Below are 10,187 nucleotides of genomic sequence, written 5' to 3'. Positions count from 1 at the left end.
AATACCAGAGTTTGGTCCGCATTTCTGGCAGTAAGTCAGATTCTTTCCCAGTGAGGGCTGGACTCTGCCAAGGCTGCCCTTTGTCACCGATTCTGTTCATAATGGTTATGGACAGAATTTCTACACGCAGCCAAGGCGTTGAGGGGGTCCAGTTCTGGGACCTCAGCATTGCGTCTCTGCTTTTTGCAGATGACGTGGTGCTGTTGGCTTCTTCAAGCCGTGATCTCCAGCTCTCACTGGGGTGGTTCGCAGCCGAGTGTGAAGTGGTCGGGATGAGGGTCAGCACCTCCAAATCCGAGGCCATGGTCCTCGGTCGGAAAAGGGTGGGATGCCCTCTCCGGATCGGGGATGAGATCCTGCCCCAAGTGGAGGAGTTCAAGTATCTTTGGGTCTTGTTCACGAGTGAGAGCAGGATGGAGCGCGAGAGTAACAGGCGGTTTGGTGCAGCGTCGGCAGTAATGCGAACTCTGTACTAATCCGTCGTGGTGAAGAGAGAGCTGAGAAAAAAGGCAAAGCTCTCAATTTACCGGTCGATCTACGCTCCTACCCTCAACTATGGTCACGAGCTTTGGGTCGTGACCGAAAGAACGAGATCCAGAATACAAGCGGCCGAAATGAGTTTCCTCTGCAGGGTGTCCGGGCTCTCCCTTGAGAAGCTTGGTCATCCGGGAGGGACTCGGAGTAGAGCCGCTGCTCTTCTACGGTGAGAGGAGCCAGATGAGGTGGCTCAGGCATCTCATCAGGATGCCTCCTGGACGCCTCCCTTTGGAAGTGTTCCGGACATGTCCCACCGGTAGGAGACCTCGCGGGCGATCCAGGACGTGCTGGAAAGACTATGTCTCTCGGCTGGCCTGGGAACGCCTTGGGATTCCCCGGGTTGAGTTGGATGAAGTGGCTGGGGAGAGGGAAGCCTGGGAGTCCCTCCTAAAGCTGTCTCCCCCTCGACCCAACCCGGATAAGCGGAATAGGATGGATAAATGGATGGATGATAAACGAGGTTTTAAACGTGATTGTCTGTCTGCACTCGGCATAATTTCTCTGTTTATGTGAACATGTTCACACGTGCCGGTATAAATTATGTGAACGTATGATTGTTGCACGGAGTATGATATAGGCGGCTATCCGTTGCAATATTGATATTCTTTCGCAGAGCATCAACAAATTGAGATATACTCTTATTGTTCCTCTCCACGGAAATGGTATACTCTTTATTGTTCCTCTCCACAGAAATCTTTAGTAAAAGGCGAAAGATTTATTCGATCTGAAGAGAAACGAGTGATCTGAAAATCTGAGTCAAAACGGGCCACCCCACTGCTGGTCTCACTAAATTCACAGGCGGTCTCACACTCAAATTGCAGCAACCATTCCTTCTAATACAAACAATAGAAGTTGATGGATTTACTATACTTACAAGGACTCAAGCAAAATAGAATGTTTAAACGAGTATTTTGTGTTCATTAATGTCTTACTTACTTTAAACATTGTTGGCGCACAGGATTGTAGGTATCTGATCGAACACTGATGGCGCTCGTTCTTTCAATTATATTGGGCGTCTATTTTGATTATTGATGGTAAAAACAGTTGTATGTCTTGGTACGTGTACTTTTGGTCTGAGAGAACGGGAAATGATCCCATCCCTGTGTTTTATTTGAAAATTTGTAATTTCATAACTTTATTCAACACAAATCGGGAAACAAAATACGATCGTAATTTCTCAAATGATTTTTCAAACTTCGGAAATGCTCTATGTCTCCCTTGTGTCGCAAATAATTGAGGCTTTTGACGTTGCTGGCATGGTTTGGAGTGTAATTCACCTCCACTGCGTTGGTGGCGTTTGATATTTGACATTAGAAAATATTTCTGTCATTTTACTTTAGAAAGTAAAAGTTGTTTTCTAGAAATCCATACTTGTGATGTATGAGGAACAACAATCGGGCGCATTCTTAAAAAGACAGACCTACAGCCGACAAAAAGGTTTTGATACGTTCATATCATATGACGAGTCAGGAACGTGGTAATTACATATTATTTTGCATTTGCTAATTTGGTGAATACAGTTTAACGAGCAAATGCACAGTGTTAGAGATTCGCTCAGTCCAACTTATTTTGCAAGAACCACACGGGAGACGAGTAAGTCCCTTTAGACACCTGCAGGTGGAGAGTCCATTCGTCGCTGTGCGTACAGCGATGTTCGAATGGAGGTCTGACTCTCGCCTCCTGCAAGAGCATTTTTATTAAGAGAAACAGGGTGGGGGTAAGAGTGGACTGAATAGAGAAAGCCCTTGACCTCTAGTCAAAACATAGCAAGGGGTGTTTTACGACTTTGTGTAGGATGGGACACGCTAGGTGATTTATCACAGGTTGCATTCCAACATAAGCATAAAACTAATCTAGCTAGGTTATTTATTACAGGCTGCATTCCAAAATAATCATACGATAAGAATAATCTGGAGAACCCTGACACACAGTTCCAGAGTACAGTTAATTACATAATCAAAAGCGTTCAGTGTGTCACAGCATCGCAGACTTAAACTCCATGTGCATACTACTGCGCTTAATTTTTGTTTTCATCAGAAAGACCAGAGGAGAGCGCGAACACAGTCCCCCACTACCAGAAATAATAGAGTCAAGATTCACACAGTAGGGGAATTTGCAGAGGTCAGCACAACCGTAGTGCAATGGCTGAGCCTCACATGGGGTGAACCACCTTCTTGATCATGGGCCGACGTCTTTACCGCACACGCCATTTTCAGTCACGGGCTTAATTGCTAAAAACGTGTGGCACACATACACACTCAGTGGATGAAACAGGATTCGTAGAACTGTTTAAGTCAAAGTCAAAGTCAGCTTTATTGTCAATTTGTCCACATGCCGAAGACATACAAAGAAACCGAAATTTCGTTCCCCCCTATCCCATGGTGACAAGACATGGCCCACAACAGACAAACAAGTAAACAAGTATAACAAAAGCGTGCTGAATAAATAATGAATAAATAACACAACAAATAAATAAATAAATAAGAGGAGCAAAAAAAGGAGCAAGTGTGCGTACAGCAGACATTCCAGAAAATAGCGCAACAGTGCCGCACGCTACGCAGAAGGGGGTAGCGAGTTCAGGGCCCTAACAGCCTGGAGAAAGAAGCTGTTGGCGAGTCTGGTGGTGCGGGAGCGCAGGCTCCTATACCTCTTCCCAGAGGGCAGAAGGTCAAACAAAGAGTGAGCCGGGTGACTCACATCTCTGGCAATCGAGGTTGCCTTGCGGGCGAGATGGGAGGTGTAAATGTCCTTCAGGGAGGGGAGCGAAGCACCAATAATCTTACCAGCCGTATTCACTATGCGCTGCAGGGCCTTCAAGTTCTGTTCAGTGCAGTTACCACCCCAGACAGCGATGCAACTGGTGAGGACGCTCTCAATGGTGCCACGGTAGAATGTAGACAGGACTGCCTGAGGAGCACATGCACGCCCGTGCTTCCGCAGGAAGTACAGGCGGCGCTGAGCTTTCTTTGCCAGTGACGAGGTGTTTGCGGACCAGGAGAGGTCCTCACTGATGTGCACCCCCAGGAACTTGGTGCAGCTCACCCACTCCACCACAGCACCGTCGATGATCAGCGGCAGGTGTGTTGTGTGACCCTTCCGGAAGTCAACAACGATTTCCTTGGTCTTATTGACGTTCAGCAGGAGGTTGTTGTTCCTGCACCACATGGTCAGAAGGTCAACTTCCGACCTGTACCGAGTCTCGTCGCCCTTCGTGATGAGACCCACCAGAGTCGTGTCGTCAGCAAACTTCACTATGCGGTTGTCGCTGTAGGTCGCAGTGCAGTCATGCGTCAGCAGGGTGAAGAGCAATGGACTAAGCACGCAGCCCTGGGGGCCCCCGTGCATGCATTGCCTTTTTTAACCTGAGAACCCTAAAACTGTATGAATTTGTATTTATTGAAAACGTCCAACATTACCACTGAATAACATTTTTTTTCCTGAACAAGTTTTGAAAATGACAAATATATCAAATAACAATAACATAAACAGTTCACCGCCACACAGCCCCAAGCACCGGCATCGACTTCCAGGCGTGTGGCAGCGTGGACTTCCATCCCTGGAGGTGGCACTTCCAGCCACAGAGGTCGAAGAGAGCTCCATAGAATAGGACCGGGTGTGCGTGAAACATATAATAGTTTTTCAAACCTTCTGTGTCACTCCAAATCATTAAATCCTTCAAACTAGTGGTAGAGTGTCCGCCCTGAGACTGGAAGGTTGTGGGTTCAAACCCCGGCCGGGTCATACCTATAAAAATGGGACCAATTGCCTCCCTGCTTGGCACTCAACATTAAGGGGTGGAATTGGGTGTTAGATCACCAAATGATTCTCGAGCGCGGCACCGCTGCTGCTCACTGCTCCCCTCTCCCCCAGGGGATGGATCAAAATCACACGGGGATGGGTTGAATGCAGAGGACAAATCTCACCACACCCAGATGTGTGTGTGATGATCATTGGGAAAAAAAAAACTCTCCGTCCTCTGTGTCACTTACAAGCAAAGCCACTAAAGATGCCGGTAGTACATGGGGCCCTTCGTCATCTTCGTCATCCCGTGATCGAATCCTTTGTCCTTTAAGTAAACAACCGCCGCGCCGCTGATGTCACTTGCAGTTCAAACTACAGTAATCCCTTGCTACATCACGGTTCGTTTATCCATTTTTCGTTTTTTTTTTTATTTTGAAAATTTGTGACAAAAAATCACGTATAAGTTGCTCCTCAGTATAAGTCGCCCCCCCACCCAAACTATGAAAAGAAACGTGACTTATAGTCCAGAAAATACGGTAATGACAACACACAATACAACAAAACACAACACAACAATACTTACCTTTCCTTTAAAATCTTTTTCTCTACCTAACACAGACAGATAATGGGAGAATGTGTCACAATGTGAAGGAGATGTATTGGGTAATGCAGAAACAAAATAAAAACTATTATTTAATGTTAGACACATTATCCACTACTTTCCTCTTGACATTCATTAAATTGACAACGAAGGGACTTGAACCCCTTAATCTTCTGATCCAGTCAGTTAACTCCACTTGAATCTAGGCTGTAGATTTACTGTATATGCTCAAAAATCATTGCACTGCTATCACTTGTCAGAATTTCCTGTATGGCTATCTGGCCTAATGGATAAGATTTCAAATCTAAACAGGTATTCATGTCTAGTGTATCATCAAATTGAAAGAGGAAAATATGTCACGGTCGGGTGTGGAGCATGGAGCAGGACGACCAAGTGCAGCCCGGACCAGGGTCCACCGAAGCAACTCAAAATACAGACTCGGTAAACTGACATGACCTAAACAATAACTTGACTGACCAGGACGTGAAACAAGAAGACAGCAGGACACGACGGCACCAAGACAGCACGCCAACACCGAACGACAGCAACCAAAACCAAAACCAATGATCCGACAGGGAGAGAGGGGCAGACAGGACTTTTATACACGACAGGTAACGAGAGGCAGGTGGGAACAATCACACTGATCATGGGCACACAGGAGGGGAGGGGCGAGCACACAGACAGAAACCAAGACAGACACATAGTGGAGCAGTTGGGGGCGAGACGTGACAGAACCCCCCCCACAAGGGACGTCTCCCGACGTCCCAAAAAAAAAAAAAACTAGGGGAACCGAACCGCGCCGCACTCGGGCGGCGACTTGGGGAACCGAACCGCGCCGCACTCGGGCGGCGACTTGGGGAACCGAACCGCGCCGCACTCGGGCGGCGACTTGGGGAACCGAACCGCGCCGCACTCGGGCGGCGACTTGGGGAACCGAACCGCACCGCACTCGGGCGGCGACTTGGGGAACCGAACCGCACCGCACTCGGGCGGCGACTTGGGGAACCGAACCGCACCGCACTCGGGCGGCGACTTGGGGAACCGAACCGCACTCGGGCGGTGACTTGGGGGAACCGAACCGCACTCTGGCGGCGACTTCGGGGAACAGATCCGCACTCTGGCGGCGACTGCGGGGACAGATCCGCACTCTGGCGGCAACTGCGGGGACAGATCCGCACTCTGGCGGTGACTGCGGGGACAGATCCGCACTCTGGCGGCGACTGCGGGGACAGATCCGCACTCTGGCGGCGACTGCGGGGACAGATCCGCACTCTGGCGGCGACTGCGGGGACAGATCCGCACTCTGGCGGCGACTGCGGGGACAGATCCGCACTCTGGCGGCGACTGCGGGGACAGAACCGCACTCGGGCGGTGACTGCGGGGACAGATCCGCACTCGGGCGGTGACTGCGGGGACAGATCCGCACTCTGGCGGTGACCTAGGGGACAGAGCCGCACTCTGGCGGTGACCTAGGGGACAGAGCCGCACTCTGGCGGTGACTTCGGGAACAGAACCGCGCTCGGGCGGCGACTTGGGGAACACAACAGCACACGGGCGGCGACTTGGGGAAACAGAACCGCACTCCGCGGAAACTCGGGGAAACACAACCGCACTGGGGCGGCGCCTTGGGAAGTCTGTACCGCGATCGGCGGCCACTCACAAAGTCCGTACAGTGATCGGCGACATTCGGAAGGCGGGGCTGTGCGCGGCGGCAAGAGCCATCACGCGCCGCAGCAGAGGGAGCGGAGCCAGGGACGATCGCGGGTCCGACGCAGCTGGCTTGGATGTCTGGCGACGTTCGCGGGTCCTGCGACGCTGGGGTGGAGCCCGATGGCGGCCGTGAGTCTGATGACGCCGGGGGGGCACTCCGATAGCGGCCGCGGGTCCGGCGTCGCGGCAGCGAAGTCCGACGACGGTCGCAGAGCTGATGGCGCCGGGGGGGGAATTCCGATGGCGGCCGTGAGCCCGGCGTCGCTGGAGCAAGATCCGATGGCGGCTGCAAGCCCATGGCGCTGGAACATGCTCGGATGTGGATCGGGCGTCGCAGCGGGAGCTGGTGGTGAAGGGTGGTCCAAGCGCTGGCCGCTGTGATGGTCGGATCATTCTGTCACGGTCGGGTGTGGAGCATGGAGCAGGACGACCAAGTGCAGCCCGGACCAGGGTCCACCGAAGCAACTCAAAATACAGACTCGGTAAACTGACATGACCTAAACAATAACTTGACTGACCGGGACGTGAAACAAGAAGACAGCAGGACACGACGGCACCAAGACAGCACGCCAACACCGAACGACAGCAACCAAAACCAAAACCAATGATCCGACAGGGAGAGAGGGGCAGACAGGACTTTTATACACGACAGGTAACGAGAGGCAGGTGGGAACAATCACACTGATCATGGGCACACAGGAGGGGAGGGGCGAGCACACAGACAGAAACCAAGACAGACACATAGTGGAGCAGTTGGGGGCGAGACGTGACAAAATATAGGTAAACTGTTTTTGTGCTGTTTTGATCTTTGTTGTGGTGACCCCAAATGTCAGTGACAAAAGCCAAAAGAAAGAGGCACATTTTTCATCTGATGTACAAGTTTTAATTTGTTTCTCTTGACTCCAGTTGAGCAACCTGTGCTTGCTGATATTCACAATCCCTGCTTACTTTGCTGCCCTACCCCTTAAAAGAAGAAAAAGTTATTTTAGTCTGAGCAACCTGCTCCCTACTGAAAATAGGGTTTTCAACTAAGGTTTCCAACTAGGACTAGGGTTTCCAACTAGGGCTAGAGTTAGGGTTAGGGCTAGTTTGGACTAGGTATATAAAAAGTCTGCCCCACCTGAGGACCGGACTCTTGACCTTTAGATTGTGAGACTGGCATGCTAGCACCTGCATTAATGAGGCTGTGCATTTACAGTTTTACAATTCTTTTTTACTGTAAAATTGATCCAACCACCGGCCATTTCAATCAAACTGAACTTCACAGAAAGATAAAGTGACTTTTAGTCTGAGCATTCTGAAACTAGGGTTTCCAACTCGGGTTAGGGAAGCCAACTAAGGTTTCAAATTGTGGCCAGGGTTTCCAACTGGGGCTTCCAACGAGGATGAGGGTTTCCAATTCGGGCTAGAGTTAGGACTATATAAAAGTGTGCCCTGTGTGAGGGTCGAATTTACGACCTCCAGATTATGAGACTGACACACTACCACTTCCGCGAACGAGGCTATGCATTTGCAATTTATGCAATTGTTTTTTACTGTAAAATTGATTCAACCACCGCCCATTTTGATCAAACTTAACTAGGCTAGGGCTAGGATTTCCAACTAGGACTAGGGTTTACAGGTAGGGCTAGATTTAGGGTTGGAATATATATAAATCATGCACCGTGTGAGGATCAAACTCTCGACTTTCAGATTACGACACTGACGCGCTACCGCCTGCGCCAACGAGAATTTGTGGCACCTGTCTTAAAATTCTATTTTACTGTAAAATTGATTCAACCACCGGCCATTTCCATCAAACTGAACTTCATCAAAAGAAAAAGGTACTTCTGTCTGACCATTCTCAAAGTTGGGTTTCCAACTGGGGCTAGGGTTTCCAACAAGGGCTCGAGTTAGGGTTAGGACTAAATAAGACATAGCCCCGTGTGAGGGTTGAACTCACGACTTTCAGTTTACTAGACTGACGCGCTACCGCCTGCGCTACCGAGGCCATGAATAGTTGGTTTTACAGAGCTATTTTACTGTAAAATTGATTCAACCACTGGCCATTTCAATTAAACTCAACTTCACAGACAGTAAACCTTATTCTATGTATTATTTATTATTCTTTTCTATACTGTCAGAAAGGTTTTGGTTTCTGATTTCTTTTTTGTTGTGCTGACTCCCCCCCAATCTCCATTTTCAGTGCAACAAAGTGACAAAAACCAAAAGAAAAAATGCTTTCTCTATTGCACACTAGAGCCAGCATTTCCAACTAGGGCTAGGGTTTCCAACTAGGGTTCCAACTCCGGGTAGGGTTTCAAACTAGGAATTCCAACTGGGGCAAGGGTTTCCAATTAGGGTTTCCAACTCGGGCTGGGGTTTCCAACTAGAGACAACATTGGACAGCTGCCACTTGTTGGGAACCTTTAAATGTTTAGTCTTATCAACGAATGTGTTTCAGAGGCCAGATTTAAAACGTGGCTTCTGGTTTTCGTGAACCAAACCCATTAAAAAAGTGAAAGAATGAAACAGTTCTTATTAGGAGAAGCCTGGTTAGCTCAGGTGGTAGAGCATGCAAGTCTTAATCTCAGGGTTGTGGGTTCTATCCCCATATTGGGCAGCCCACACTTGTCGGGAACCTTTGATTCTTTAGTCTTATCAATAGATGTGTTTCAGAGGCCACACTTAAAACATTTCTCTATTTCCCCTAACCCATTCAAAAAAAAATGAAAAAATGAAACAATTCCAAGGTCGAAAAGCCTGGTTAGCTCAGTGGGGAGAACATGCGACTCTTAAACTCAGGGCCGTGGGTTCGGTTCCCACATTGGGCATCCTTGCTTGTTGGGAACCGTTAAACAGTCTTATCAAGGCCACACTGAAAACATGGAGTATTTCACATGGCGATGTGGCCTAATGGATAAGGCACCTGACTTCGGATCAGACGATCCCTTTCATAGTCAATTTAACGTGTCATGCTTTGAAATCAAAAACTTGACTTCAGTCTGAACCAACTCTTGACTGATTGATTGAACTTTATTCATCCCACAGCAGGGAAATTCACTTGTCACAGCAGCGCATATCAGTGCAATAATAATACGAGTGCAAGAATAAAACAAGTGCCAGAATTACAAAAAAGGGTAAATAACAGACAAGGATAAACACAAGTGCTGCTAGTAGAGACGAAACACATTCATTTTATCAGGCGGCATGCATTTTGTAAAGTCTGACAGCAGAGGGAATGAAGGACCTGAGGAACCGTTCCTTCCTACACCGAGGGTGCAAAAGTCTGCCGCTAAAGGAGCTGCTCAGGAACCGCACACTCTCATGGAGGTGGTGAGAGGTGTTGTCCATGATGGATTTAAGCTTAATCAACGTCCTCCTCTCACCCACAACCTCAATGGAGTCCAGGGGACAGCCCAGAACAGAGCTCGCTCTTCTGAGCATCTTATTCAGTCCCCCCCTGTCCCGGTCACTACTGCCCCCACCCCAGCAGACCACAGCGTAGATGATGGCCGAGGCTACCATAGAGTCATAGAAGGTCCGGAGGAGAGCCCTGCACACACCGAAGGACCTCAGTCTCCTCAGCAGATGGAGGCGACTCTGGCCCTTTTTGTAC

At 49.1% G+C, this 10,187-nt stretch overlaps 1 non-coding gene and 2 pseudogenes across 1 annotated transcript; all 3 read right to left on the bottom strand.

The window, feature by feature from the left end:
• Positions 1-1,194: 1,194 nt before the first annotated feature.
• Positions 1,195-1,279, bottom strand: LOC125966163 (U5 spliceosomal RNA; annotated as a pseudogene).
• A 1,302-nt stretch (positions 1,280-2,581) lies between these two features.
• On the bottom strand, positions 2,582-2,733 carry LOC125966220 (U1 spliceosomal RNA; annotated as a pseudogene).
• Positions 2,734-8,506: 5,773 nt separating this feature from the next.
• Positions 8,507-8,579, bottom strand: trnat-agu (transfer RNA threonine (anticodon AGU)). The gene has a single exon. It is a non-coding gene; the product is annotated as a tRNA-Thr (tRNA).
• Between the last annotated feature and the right edge of the window lie 1,608 nt (positions 8,580-10,187).

The sequence above is a fragment of the Syngnathus scovelli genome, unplaced genomic scaffold (genome assembly GCF_024217435.2).
Source record: "Syngnathus scovelli strain Florida unplaced genomic scaffold, RoL_Ssco_1.2 HiC_scaffold_32, whole genome shotgun sequence".
Taxonomy (NCBI): Eukaryota; Metazoa; Chordata; class Actinopteri; order Syngnathiformes; family Syngnathidae; genus Syngnathus; species Syngnathus scovelli.
The sequence above is the reverse complement of the archived record's forward strand: the minus strand, read 5'-3'. Positions and strand labels throughout refer to the sequence as shown.